The sequence below is a fragment of the Dasypus novemcinctus genome, chromosome 1, assembly GCF_030445035.2.
Source record: "Dasypus novemcinctus isolate mDasNov1 chromosome 1, mDasNov1.1.hap2, whole genome shotgun sequence".
NCBI lineage: Eukaryota > Metazoa > Chordata > Mammalia > Cingulata > Dasypodidae > Dasypus > Dasypus novemcinctus.
The window spans coordinates 149,067,866-149,083,448 of record NC_080673.1 but is presented as its reverse complement, the minus strand read 5'-3'; the positions used below and the strand labels follow the sequence as shown (position 1 = coordinate 149,083,448).

The window sequence follows — 15,583 nt, the reverse complement described above, 5'->3', positions numbered from 1 at the left end:
CTTATTCTTTGAATAAGGTAAGTTGTCTCCATATATCCCAGCAGGAGTAATGATTTCTTCATTTTGACATCTTCTTCTATGCTGTTCCTGTACCATTCCATTGTCCCTGATGCAATTTTAAGCCAAAATATGTAACTAATTAATGATGGGAAAAGATTAATCATTGTAGAGACAATGAATCATTTGGGAAAGTTGGTTAAAAATTGCATGGTTTGCTAATTTCCCAATCATTTTTAACATTAAATCAAATTATAAATATATGTTATATAAAAATATCTTATGGTAAAACAAAGTAGTCTATAGAATTTATGTTCTTAAAACAAAAGCATCTGCAAATATTTTATTTTGAATATTTACAACATGAGGAATGGTAGAATTTCCCATTAATACCCAAATTAATAATGGTATTTTACATGGACCCAGGGGGACTCTTTTTCTTTCATGAAAATAGCAGAATGTTTGCAAGTTAGCATTTTTCTCCCATTCTTGGACTGAAAAAAATCATTTGAATTAATTAAAACATGGGAGTTGGAATGATACACCAAAAATCATTTTATTAATTCTGTTTGGAAGATACTGGTATTTGCTTCTGTTTTCAGAAGAACAATATCTTTGTTCTTGTAGAAAACTGGTCATTAACATTGCTTTGTAGTACAGTGAATTGATTCTCTGCAATGCTAGTATCTGTTCAACTATAAAAATAGACTTGCAATTTTGAAAAGCATGATTTTCACTGAACTCCAATGCTTTGGCAAAAAGTGTTTCCAGCAGTGTTTTGTCTTTTGTAACCTGTTTCTAGTCTGAAGACAGTAGCTGAATGCTGTATAAAATAATCATTAGTGCCTGTAGAATAAGCACATGCAAACAATGACCTTGATTGCCAGAGTAAGTGTGCAGGGTTCACTGTGCAGAAATATTGGGTAATTAGCTCTGATTTTACTGTTGTTGAAAACATTAATTATTTAATGAATTTGAAGTACTGAAGTGTTTGCTTCTGACTTAAAAAAAGTACTCTTTAGTAATCAACAATCAGGTTTAGTGCAATGAAAGAAAAACTAAAATGATTTGTCAAAACAGTATTGAAATTTTCAGATATGCCTTTTGAAAAAAAAGTGAAGAGAAGAAAAGTCATTTAGGTACCACATTCTATGGTACTTGATGGTAAGACAAAAAAAACAACAGGAAAGGCAAGATTGGGGTAAGAGCTGAAGCAAATGTGTCTTTACTCATAGTAAGTAGCTTACAGCTTGCAGGTCTCTTTTTTATTTTTCTTTAATTAGTGAAATTGCTGTGGGTTATAGAACAATCATGCATAAAGTATAGGATTCCCATATACTGCCCTATTATTAACACCTTGCATTGGTGTAGTACGTTTGTTACAGTTGATAGAAGCACATTATAATTGTACTGTTAACTACAATCAATGGATTAATTTAGGGTTCACTGAGTTGTGCAGTTACATTGATTTTTTTCAAAAATTTTATCTTAGTACCACACATACAACCTAAAATTTCCCCTTTTAACCACATTCAAATATACAATTTAGTGTTGTCAATTACATTCACAATGTTGTGCTACCATTACCACCATCGTTACCAAAAGTTTTTCAATTATTCCAAATAGAAACTCCCTATACTTTAAGTCTTAGCTCCCTATCCCCCTAATCCCACTTCATCCCCTGGTAACCTATATTTTAATTTCTGACTCTGTGAGTTTACTGACTCTAATGATTTCATATAAGTGAGAGCACACAATATTTGTCCTTTTGTGTCTAGCTTATTTCATTCAACATGTTTTTCAAAGTTCATTCATATTGTCACAGAAAACCATAGACTGAAAGACCAACAATAAGGTACAGTATTTTTAAAGTTAAAAAAATGAGTAATTTAAAGTAAGTCCAAATGTTTAAGATATAGAATCCAATTTAAGGATTCTATCACAGTAGCTTAGAAACAATTTTTAGTTTCACTGTCAGTGGCTAGAGATCATCATTCTATGGCATCATTATGGTATGGTACATATTTTCTTTGCAATAAAATTATATTTGGCAATATTAAAAAGATGAAATCCTCTAGAAAAAGACAAAAAAAAAAAAAAAAAACATGTAAGACTGCAATGAAATCAAATCACCCAAAGTATGAAATAAATAAAATTAAATTCTGTACTCTAAGCCCCAAATATCTCTCTTACTTTCCTTTTTAATAAGGTATCAATGATGTGTCATAGAATATTTTACATGTTGACCTGCATTTATATGCCCCATAACAGGGTTGGTTTGAGAACCTTTATTTTTCTACAACTATTAGAAAATAGTTTTGCTTTAAATAGTATTCCATCCAAAACATACTGCTTATGACAATTTAAATTATTTAAATTGAATTCTCAAAGGAAAAATGTTAACAAAAAGCAAACTGTAAATTATTTTGTTGATGCTTTGGTATAGTTTGTGTCAGAATATGGCCTAGAAATTTCTAGGACAATAAATCATTTTCATAACTTCAGAAAATTTTTGTCAAGTCCAACCTTATCTTATTTCTGACCAAGTAAGTTCTAAATTTCTTACAAAGGAAATATTATTATAATGAATAGTGTATTACACTGAAATTATTTTTGGATTCCAGGTAATAGCCAAGAATAATACTGCTTAATTCCATATAGAAGGAAGATCATTGTCACAAATTATTCAGTATAGTAAATGCTTTCTTTTCCCAGTCTTTCTTCATATTTCACTGAGATTACTAATAAAAAGACAGTAAAACCTCAATTGTGCATCTGAGCACAAATGCAAGGAGAACAACATAACCCCTACTAGTTGTTACTAGAATGAGATATGACCTGTGTGTCCTATATTTTCTCTTCTCAGAGGGGAGCCTGTATTCTATAAACTAAGGGAGGAGAGAATCCTTGCTTCATATCCCTCTCTTATATATTTTTCTAAAGGAGATCTGAATCCCTTCCAAGAACAAGCCATTTTGTCCTACTTACAATTCTGCCTGCTCTTCAGGGCTAGCAACTCAGAAAGGTGAGTTACACTGGGTGATATAGTGTGACCTATAGATTATCACTAAATTGGCTAAATATAGTTAGAAAGTTCTCCATGAGGCAACCTTTTGAACCAGCCAATAGTCCCTGGCCACCCAGGGTGACCTGTGTGTGCTCTAAGAGTGTCAAACTTGAGTCCCTTAGTGCTTAATGCTCTATTACCCCTTGTGTCCTTACACATGCTGCTCTTTCTGATAGTGACTGTCAATGCCCCCAGCAATGTTATATGCTCCTACTTTCTGATCTGACATATAAAAGTTACTTTTCAGGCAAGTTATACTATTGTATAAATGAAAAAGATATGTGATATTTTGAATTATCTTTAAGCATTGCATTTGTGAACTATAAACCCTAAGACAGGAGTAACAGAATTTTGTCAACCCTGCAGCAGTAATATTTTATTCTAATCAATACATAGTGTAATCACTCAACTTTAGGTGAAAGAAAAAATATTTTAAGATGGCCTCAAGTATTAAAGTTTTAAAGTAAGACTATGGAATATAATCAATATTTGTTTAATTTGTTTTTCCCACACACCTTATTCCCATTCAAATAAATTTCTCTTCCATACTATATTGACCTACTTAATCAACAATCAGAAGCCCAGATCAGAGGTAAATTAACAGTACAAGGATGCTGGTTACAGGAATGTGATTCTTAAAAAATAGTTGAGGGTTTCCAAGTCCTTCCTTTATGACCTGCATAACTCTACTCTTGAAAATTAATTCAATATTTGTGCCAGTGGGCAACACTTTTATAAATAGACACGCATTTTTAAAATACATGAATAAAAAGCTATATTTTCACTTAAAATAGTCATCAAAATATGTGAAGAAAAATATTCCTTTTATTTGTTGGGAAATAGTCAACAATGAATTGTTTCCAAAGATAATTTCTTTCTACCTTTGACTTGAGTTATAGAGAGAAACTAATACTTAAGTTTGACAAGATCTGTAGCTCTGCAGTGCTCTGTGGTACTAATTAAAACTGACACATTGCAGCACTGGCCTGAAAGCCTAATATTTGTGGATCATGAATAATGATTAGCTACAGGAAAATAACTTTCTGATATCTGTTAGCCCTCCTCATCAGCATGTACCCAACTCTTTCTTGACTGTCATCTTCACGGAAAAGTACCAGAAATGTGTTGGCTTTTATAATGGGGATTTATTTGGGATAAAAGCTTAGAGTTCCATGGCTGCAAAAGTAAGGCATCAGTAGGTTTGCTTTCTCACCAAAGTCACTTTGTCACATGGTGAAGCAATATGGCTGCGTCTCTCTGTCAAGGTCTCTGCCTTCCCTCTCAGAATCTATTGGACCACAGCTGAGGGCAACCAGGCATAGAGCTTGTCCCTTTCCAGGCCTCCTCTCCCAGTCTCAGCTGCTTTGCTTTGTTCCTGAGTTCAGCTGCCAGCTTTCAGGCATATGGTTCATCTCTCCCTGGCCCTCAGCTCTTTGAGCCTCTTGAGGGCTTCTTTCCTTGCTGCTCGGCTGTGGAGAAACTGGATACCTTCCTCTCACATGACAGGATCAAATATGACAGCATCCTTTTCCTTTGTCTGTGTCTGTCTCTCTGTGTGTCTCCATTTATATCAGACCCAGCAAGAGGGCTGAGATTCAACCCAAATCATAATTTACTTAGTTCAATCAAAAGCCCTAAAGCGATCTTCCCAAGTAACTGAATAATTTCAGTTGGTCCTTAAACTAAATTTAATGCAATCAAAGGGTACCATACCCACAGGAATATATTAGTTCAAAAACATAATCCCTTTATTTTTGGGACTCATAGAATAATTTCAAACTGCCACACACAGCTCCACTGGGTTTGTCTTTTTCTACCTTTGCTAAAATGCCTGGGGTAATATGTATCTTTTTGACTAAAAACCAAATATTTTGGGTTTGGTTGTTATTGTTATTGTTCTTTTTTTCCAAAGATTGCTAACAAGTTTTGAAAAAGAAGCTCAGGAATCAGTAAAAAACATTTTTGCTCATTTATATGGTTTCATTTTGTGGAGGGGGAGAATGGAGCAATTACTATTATTAATGACTATATAAAGAGAACAGCCATATTCAGTTATTCCCATGTGGCAAAAAAACTGATAACTCCTTGTTTGTTTAGTGGTTGGAAAGAAAGGAGTGTTTTTTAAAAACAATTACTTGTTTTATCTTCATTTCTGAATTTATAATCAACAAAGGTAGTTACTGTTTCAGTTGCCACTACTGTTTTAATTCTTGTTCTAATTTCAGGCTTTAATCAAATTTCTGCAAGCCCATTAAACTCCACTCAACCAATCACATTTTAGTCTCTTTTATCTTGTCAATTTGCACAGTCTATGGATTCAAGGGTTTGCTATCTTTTCTCCCAATTATCACATGTCCTTTTCATTTGTGTCCTGATAAGTTTACATCAAATTATGAAGAAGACTCCACCTTCATTAGTACTGCTTCTCCTTGCCATCATTTTTCCCTGAAAAGTGGACTTTTTAGGGTATAATAGATGGTAACACAATATTCTCTCTCTTCTCTCAACAAAAATGCCTGTTCTTCCATGTAACAAAGGAAGTTAAGAGAATAGATATACCTTTTCAGATATGAATGCACATTTTAATCCCTTGATTACTTATAAACTATTTTGCTAGGTATCCTGGATATAACCAATGTAAAGATGAATTGATTACTGGAAAATATCTTTTCTTTGTCCTTTTTAGAATAGAGTCCACTGATTAGGGTGGAAAGCATTCATTGGTAAGGGTGATTTTCTTTCATGCAATACATTTGTTCAAAAGTTAGATACATTGAGGAATATTATTTATTGGTATAATGACATCCTGGGTAACTTGTTATGAAAGAAAGTCAATATCATTTCATAATATTCTGTTTAAATTAATAAGTAATTACTCTTATATCAAATACATATCTATAATTTTTCTTTAATTATTTTCTATTTGTCTTTTCAAAGATTTATGAATGTAAAAAAACAGTACTTTCAATGTTATCCTTATTATTTTTAAAAATCAATCTCACTTTTCTAGCAGATGCTTGGAATTATTTTTTGTTTATTTCTCACTTACACAAGATGATACTATTCTTTGTTATTATTTTTAAAAATCTGAATTTTTTTTTCATTTTTCTTTCAAGTAGTGATTCCTAAGAACTCATACATTAAAATAATTTTCTTGCTATTTTTGGCTTAATATCTGTATACAGGTTTATTTTGCATTATATTCAAAGTGACTAAGATAGGTTGCAATCGCAACCTAAAAACATATTTTCTATTAGATATATTGTGACTGAAATTCTAATTTTGCCAACCATGAGTGTCTTTTCATGGTATGTGATAAAATGTAAACCTGTCAGAGGAAATAAAACATATAATTAAAGTTTTATTTAATAGATATATTATTAAGTAGAAAAAAGATATGCTTGAAAGTGTAATAATATTTTGTAAATGGCATTTAAAATGATTTGAAGGAAGGATCTATAATGTATAGTGATATAATTTTACATTTATTATCCAAGTATTTAGCTAAATTTTGCTACAGATTCACTGGTTTTCTTCTTCACTTGAGTTTACTGTACTGTCAAGTGTACTATTTTAGCACCCAATCTAAAGAGTTCACAGCTCGTAAAGAATTTTGTGCTATAGCATGTCAGTGATATGGGATGCATGGGGGGGGGCTACCTTTAAGACATATGAGTATGTTCAGGTGTTCATGGGGCATTGTCTCGATGGGTAGAGATCCTCACAATAACCAAAAGAATATTGAATTCTCATCCTGGAGAGTTCGCTACATTCTCTAATAAAACATTAAGAATTCCCTGAGTGCAAGGGCAAGGTCTAGTGAAAGAGGACAGGCCATTATGACAGGCCCTTGACATTGAGGGTTGTGCTTATGAACCTTTTCTTGTGAAGTTGAAATTTAGTTTAGTATTATGTACTGCCTAAGAATTACCTCCTGAGATCCTCTTGTTGCTCAAATGTGGCCTATTTCAAAGCCAAACTCAACATATAAATACACTACCTTTCCCGCAGCATGGACCATAACTCCTGGGGATGAACCTCTCTGGCACCAAGGGATTGTTACCAAGAGCCAACTAGCAATGCATCTGGAAAGGGACCTTGACCAAAAAGGGGAAATGGTAAATAAAATTAGTTTTTATGACTAGAGGAGTTCAAAATGAGTCAAGAGATCATTCTAGAGGTTATGCTTATGCAAATTTCAGCAGGATATCATTGATAGCTGCAGTAAACAGTACCTCAGATAGTTGGACTCCTGCAGGCTCTAGAGATATCCAGAAACTATAAGCAGTGGACAGTTCAGGAATTTGGTGCCCTGTCAGTGGGCCCTAGTTTGGAATTTATGCTCCCCAGTGTAACAGTTAGACTCATTTATAGGATCTCTACACATGGCTCTTCTGCTCCTTTTATTTTGAACCAATAATTAGCACTAGATAAATACATGTCCCAGAAACTTAAATCTTTGGTCTGTCGATGTGCCACTTGAGCCCTGAATTTCAGCAGAGTTGTAACACCTACTCTACAGTTCATCGGGTTCACCCAGGGCAACTAATAAGGTGATGATGATGGACAGTGCCCATTCCAAGGAACAAAGAGTGTCTGCAACTACAAGTAAGATAGCTCCATCCATCTGCCCCATGGAATCTAAGCACCCTCTCAATTAGAAACAGAGTGGGCATCATCATCCCAAAATCTCACGATCGGGGAAGAAACAATAGACTAAAGTGGACTTATTATTTTTCTACTCTAGACTTCTATCCTAGCAATAGAAGAACACCTATCATTGATGATAAAGGCAGCGGCCACTAGAGATTCTGAGGGATGGGAGAAGAAGAGTAGGTGTAATATGGGGGCATTTTTGGGACGTTGGATTTGTCCTGCATGACATGGCAGTGACAGATACAGGCCATTGTATATTTTGTCATAACTTACAAAGTTGTGTGGGATGAAGAGAAAACTGTAATGTAAACTGCAGCCCATGGTTATTGGCAGTGCTTCAATATGGGTTCATCAATTGTAAGAAATGTACCACGCTAATGAAGGGTGTTGTTAATGTGGGAAAGTTTAGGAGGATAAAGGAGTGGGCCATATAGGAATCTCTTATATCTTTTATGTAACATTTATGTAATCTAAATATTCTTTAAAAATAGAAAAAGTAATTATATATATATATATAATTTATATATATATATATATATATATATAAGAATTACGTGCTATTTTGACTTTGGATTCTTATAGAATTCACACCTGACTAGTCATAGGGATTTAACTCTGGCATTATCTCATTTCAAAACTGTTTAAGTTCTTTAAATAATCTAACAGCATTCTGTAAGATCTAAAAACATTCATATAAAAAAAGAAAATCTCTAGCCACTTTTGTATACTTCAAAATTGAATAAATAAACAAATGAAAACCATTCACCACTTGAAAACCTACTGCCCTGAGTTGTAATACTCAAGTTACAGGATGAAGTATAACTTATTCTCCTTTTTACTTTACAGCAATTATGTATCTACATTTTTTGGTCTGCCTTTAAATTTACTCTGCTGGTTGAGGGACTTTCTTTTTTTACCTATGATTTCATCAATAGTATATTATAGAAAAAGAGAACTTTTTTTGAGATTTATTTTTTACTTTTACTCAACTGTATATGTTGTACAGGTGCTTAAAAATAAAGTTAAAACACAAAGCAACAAGGAATTTCTCAATAGTAATATTAAATGTTATATACCCCATGGAAGTCTCCCCCAATAATTGAACATCCTCAAAATGAGTAGGCATATTGTAAGGGACATTAGATTTCCCATGACTTATGGAATGGGAAACATTTTCATTTGAATTTCAAATGATTGAGTATCTCAGCTGACACCCTACATATTTATATTTCTTATAATTTGCAAAAATTTGCAAAAATTGTATTTTAAGAGCCTGGTACTAATAAATATGACAAAACAACAAAGAAAATTATCAGAAGTTTAACTCTTGAGATCAAATATCAGCAAAATCTTGTAATCTGATGCATATTCCTTTGCTCTGGCTAGCATAAGAAAATAGACATTATAGCAGAATCTGTCCCACTCCCAGTAATTGTTATGGATTGAATTGTGTCTTCCAAAAGGATATGTTCAAGTCTTAACTGCTAGTCCCATGAATGTGAACCCATTTGGAAATAGGATCTTTGAAGATGTTGTTAAAATGAGGACAAAGTGGATCAGGGTAGGCCTTCAATCCAACATGACTAGTCTTCTTATAGGCAGAGAATATTTAGACACAGAGAAAGACAGGGAAAGAAATGACCATATGAAGGAGGCAGAGATTGAGTTATGGTGCCACAAACCAAGGGACTGCTGGCCATTCATGAGAAGCCAGGAGAGAGGCATGGAATGAATTTTCCCCTTTGAGAGTAGGCATGGCCCTGCAGACACCTTGCTTCCAGACTTCTGGCTCAGAAATTTACAGCAATAAACTCCTGTTGTTTTAAGCCACCCAGTTTGTAAGACTTTGTTATGGCAGTCTTAAAAAACTAATATAATAATCTATGGAAAAATACATCATATAGACTCTTGGCTAGGGATAGTAGTAGACAAGATAAATATTTTCTTACATATTCATTTGAAAAGTAAACCTTACAAACAGACATGCTTAGTAAAAACCTCTATGCAAGTTCTGATAGGCCTATAAAAATGGCTTCCTTTCCCACAGAAATGGCCCACAGATTGGCCCTTAATCAGCATAGATATATCAGTTAGGAAAGTCCAATTTATGCTACAGTACTAAATAAATTTCACATCTTAGTCTTATCCTAACTCACTCTATGTATCGACACATCTGCACATCAATGACCAGTTGGTTGAGGGGCATCTTGCCATGTTGATATCATTCTCACTGTGGGATCTGAGTTAAATACTACAGTCTAGAACATTTCCACTTGCTCTGGTAAAGGGAAAAGGGCACCCCAGAGGGTGTTACAGAACCAATTTATTGAACAACCCAGAAGTGACACGCTTCACTGTCCCCTCCTAACTCATTTACTAGAAAGCCACATGGTACCTCCAACTACAGGAAAACAAGGAATAAATGCAATTATGTGACAGGAGGCAAAGCAAAAATACCTAACAAACAAGAGTAATGAGTCACTGTAGTAAAAAAATCTGTTTATTTTTGGTAAAGAAGAATATATTATGTCTACAAATCCTTTGTAAACAGCCCCTTTGGTTATTTTTATGCTCCCACAAAAGAATTCTTCCAGCAATCAATGTCTAAAATACAGGAAAAAAATGTGTGGATATAGTCATAGACTAACATTTTCTGCCATGAGAGAGGAAATAAAAATAGTCAGTTCACTTCTTTAGAAAGTAACCTTATTCTTCACAAGTGAACTCTGTCAATTATTGGATTTTACACAGCCAGGTAATTGAAGAATTTCATCTTCAGAAAGAGGGCAGGAAAAATGTAAGCAATATATGTACACAACTTGATATTATTTTGAAGGAGGATAAAACAATATTAAAAACATTTGGAGATTCTCTCTCTCTTATATAATGGAACTTCTATCTTCTTGAAACAAATTTTTTTAGAAAGCATTTAAATTAGTGCTTCTCAAAGAGAGAAGAAATACTTGGATTTGGTGGGATCATGTTGAAATTATTTGAGAAGAAAATTACTTTTGTAATCTGAAAGATGATGAACAAAACTGGATTGAACTAGTTACATGTACTTAGGCAAGTGATTTATTCTTTTAGATCAGGCATTGGAAAACTATGACCCACAGTCCAAATTCAGCCTGCTGTTGGTTTTGTATGGCTAAGCTAAGATGTATTTTACATTTTTAAATAATTGATAAAAGTGAAAAGATAATAACATTTCATGACGTAAAATTAGTGAAATTTAAATTTCAATATCCATAAATAAAATCGCATTGGAGCACAGCCACTTTCATTTATTCACATAAAACCATTTTACTTGGCTGCTTTTGTGCTACAATAACAGGCCTAATATATTCACTATCTAAGCCTTGAAAGAAAAAGTTTAATTCCTGTTTCAGAGTTTCATCTTCCTTAACTGTGCAATAAGAATAACTCTCATTTCATAGTTTTGCAATATTTTAGAAAGTTGATCTGTAACTTGTTTATAATCCTTATATGACTTTGAGTTTTTATCAGAATTGTGATTCAGTCACAGATCAATGATTTCCACACCAGACTTAACATTTGAGTATACATTATGCCTTTTTAATTTATATTCAGATTGAATCCTGACAAGAACACCAGGGAGGCTGAAAGGCACTGTCAGAGGGGTCTTGCTATAATGAAAGCTATGAGAAGAGAGTGAAAATATTCTAACCTTATGATAGAAACAGTTATTGTCTTGCCCAATCTGATTATTACCACATTTACTTCTCCTATTAAAAGCACATTTGATTCCAACTGCACCATTACCATCAGTCTTGAAGGTGGAATAAGGAAAGAGATAGGGAGAAGAGCCTTATATTTCCTTTAGAGATAAAAAAAGGAAAATCCTGAAAACAGTAAAAAAAAAAAAAAAATGGGTACACTGCATGCAGGGGGAAAACTGTGCAAAATATAAGTGACTTCTCATTCCAAACAGTAAAGCCCAAAAGGAAAGAAAAAAAGATAATTTGTTAAGTACAAAATTTATATGCACTAACAATGTCTTTCAAAGACAAAGGATAAATAAAGACATTCTGAGGTAAAGGAAAGCTGAATTTGTGAACCACAAGCATACAAAAACCTAAGGGGAGTTTAAGACTTAAGGAATATAGCACCAGACTCTACACGAATGAATATGACTCTACACGAATGAATAAAAGCCAGAAAGGATAAGTATGTGGGTGAAATAAAAGGCTCTCATTTTATAAACCTCTTAAATTCTTTAAAAGATATTTGATTGTTAAAAAGAAAAATAAAACCTTTTATGTGGGATGTTCACAGCATTAACAGATAACAAAATTATCATAAAAATGCAGGTAGAATAAATAAAACTCTTTTCTGCAACTTAAAGTATTTTATATTAACTGATATAAAACATTGAATAGATTGTGAATAAATTAAAGGTTTATATTGCATTTTCTGTAGTAATTACTAATAGAAAAGAAAATAGAATTTAATATATTCAAGTAAATTGGAATACTAAAAAATATTTAAGAAAAAAGAAGGCAAGAAAGAAGAAACAGGATCAGGAAAAGATAATACAAAGGAAAACAAAGCAAAATTGTAGGTCTAATTCCTATCTTATCCATAATTATATTAAAAGTAAATGAAATAAAAACCTCTCTGTCTATATGATTGTGTAGTCATTTAATGAAATATACAACAACCAAAATTCATCAAATTATATGCTTTAAGTGGATGCAGTTCGTTGTACGTAAATCATTCATCAATGATTTATCATTGATAAATGAAAAAATTGATATTCTCACAATGAATAAAAAAGATCCAATTCTGTTTATAAGAGTTGTGTTTTAACTGTAAAAACACAGATAGAAAGCAAAAGGAACAAAGAAGATATAACATGCAAAGTGTAAGCTTAGGAAAAACTCTTCCCAACTCATCTTGAGATAAGTATAACTGTGTTATCAAACTTGTCCTTCCAGAGGTTATGCTTACACATTTTCAAACAGCTGGGTTCCTGAGGGCTCCAGAGACATCTAGACACTATCGACAGTGAAGACAGTCTGAGGAATTTGGCACCCTGCCAGAGGGCCTTTGGAGTTTATGCTCCCCAGTGTAACAGAGTTAGCTTCATTTATAATTTCCCTACACATGGCTCTTCTAACCATTTTGTTTGAACCTATAATTAGCACTATACGTGTTAAATATATGTCCCTGGATTTAAATTTTCCATCTGTTCATAGGCCGGTTGATCATGAATCTCAGCAGTGTTGCAACACCTACTCTCCAGTTCATTGGACTCATCCAGGATAACTAACAAAAGGTTGATGATGAACAACACCCATCCTAAAAAAACAGAGTATCGACAACAGCAAGCAAGACAATCCATCCATCTGCCACATACGATCTAACCTCCCTCTCAGTCAGAAGCAGAGGAGGCACCAACATCCCAAATCCTCAAGATTGGGGAATGAAGCAACATAAGGGAGGAATGCTACTATGACTAAGTAGACTTATTATTATTCTAGTGATGGAAGAAGTTGTAACAATGATATAAAGTGGTGGTCACCAGAGGTTCTGAGGGGAGAGAGAAGGGAGAAAAGTTGTAACCTAAGACATTTTTTGGGGAATTGGAATTGTTCTGCATGACATCGTGATAATGGATGCAGGCCATTTAATATTTTGTCATAACCTATAAAATTGTGTGGGGAAAAGTATGAACTATAATGTAAATTATAGACAATGGTTAGTAACAATGCTTCAATATGTGTTCAGCAATTATAGCAAATGTACCACACTAATGAAAGATGTCAATGTGGGAAAGTGCGGGAGGGCAGGAGTGGGGCATATGGGAATTGCCTATATTTTTTTATATAATATTTTTGTAATCTAAAGCTTCTTTAAAATAAAAAAAATAAGAAATGAAAAAGCATTGCACATAATGAAAATTAAAATTTTGTTTCCCTTATAAAGATAGATGAATAATTTATCAATATAATATTAGAAAATAGAAACCAGAATTATGTAAAATGAATAATAGATCATGACTAAGGGGGAATTATGCAAAAACTGCATGATTGTTTCTACATTTGAAAAGTTTTTATTGTAGTTCGCCAAATTAACAAAATATAGATGTGTTACGAGAGCATCTCAGTAAATGAAAAAAAATTTTTTTTGAGAAGTTTCAACACCCATCAATAGAAACCTCTTAACAAACTAGTAATAGAAGGAAAATTATCCAATGTTATAGAAGACCACATAATAATAGCTTCAGCTATCATACTAAACAGTGAAAGAGTGAGTAAATTTTTGCCTGAGATTTGGAGAAATGATAAGATATCTTCTCTTATTACTTTCAGTTAATATTGTAATATAAGTTCTAGCTATGCATAATTTGAAAATTTATGTCTAGCAAAGGACATAAATTTTAAAATAACTAAGAACGAAGTAAATTTAAATTATAAATGATATATGTTTACATAGAAGTCTAAAGAAAAAATTTAAAAAGACATCTAATAGATGAATTCAGCAAAGTTACTGAATATAAGATCAGCATGCAAAAACCTAAGTATTTTGAAAAACATCTGTAATTGGAAATGAAAAGCAAAGAATACAATACATGTACAATTTTGCCAAGAAACATGAAATATTGAAAAATTAACTAAAGACATGCAGGTCTGCTGCACAGAAAACTACAAAGACATTAAGAGAATTTAAATAAAACATTAAGAAGAGAGATGTAACAAATTCATTATGGATTGGAACACTCAATATTGCTATCATATGATCTGTACAGTAAATGCTACCCAAATAAAAGTCAAAAGGTTTTTTTCCTGGTAGTAAGTGAGAGCCAATTCTAAAATTTATATCCAAAATCATTGGACTCATAAAAAAGAAAAAAAGGAAGAAAAAAAGGAAGACAAGATAGAGGAAAAGGAGAAGAAAGAGATTTGCAGTGATTATTTTTTTATTTCAAGACTTTTTATAAAGCTACACTTATTAATACAGTGTGGTATTATTGTATGACTAGGAAAATAGAACAATAAAATACAGTGTCCACAAATAAACCCACTATATATAGACAACTAATTTTCAGATAAAGACAGAAAGGTAATGCATTGAAGAAAGAAAGACTTCACTAAGTGGTGCTAGAATAACTAGATAAATATATAAGTGGTATAATAAACCTTGACTCTAATTAGGACTACACAAACACACAAAGGAAGATGGATTACAGGTCCTAATATAAAACCCAAAATTATAAAGCTTCTAGGGGAAAAAAAATAGAAACATGCATTCACACCTCTTGAGTATGGAAAGATATCTTAAAAGTGTCAGTAAAAAGCATTGGATATCAAAGTAAAAATGAAAACAAAACAAAACACACACACACACTTCATCCAAACCATCTAAAACATCATTTAAGAATGCAATATTAACTATAGATTGGCAATCCATATATCTGATTAATGTCTTGTATACAATTTACAGTTTCCAATTTAAAAATAGAAAATTTATGAAGAGACACTTTTCACAAATGAAGATACACAAATGGCAATATACACATGAAAATATGACAGACATCATCTATCATAAAGGAAATACAAATTAAAACCATAATGAGATACTTTTCACATTCATTAGAATAACTAAATTTTTAAAAATTCAGTGTCAAATATGGAGATTACTTGAATCAACAGAAACTCATACATTTCCACATTTGGAGTGCAAAATTTTAGGACAACTTAGGAAAACTGTTTCTTATAATGTTGAACAATACCTATACCCCTTCACCCAGAAACTGCACTCTCAGTTTATCCCAAGAAAAATGAAAATGTCTCTCCACAAAAAAGTTTGCAAAAGAATGTTTATAGCTATATTAATAAT

General features: G+C 32.7%; 1 long non-coding RNA gene across 1 annotated transcript in view; it reads left to right on the top strand.

The window, feature by feature from the left end:
• The window catches only part of LOC139440146 (uncharacterized), a 40,836-nt gene that overhangs the window by 535 nt on the left and 24,718 nt on the right, over nt 1-15,583 (top strand). The window lies entirely within an intron of this gene.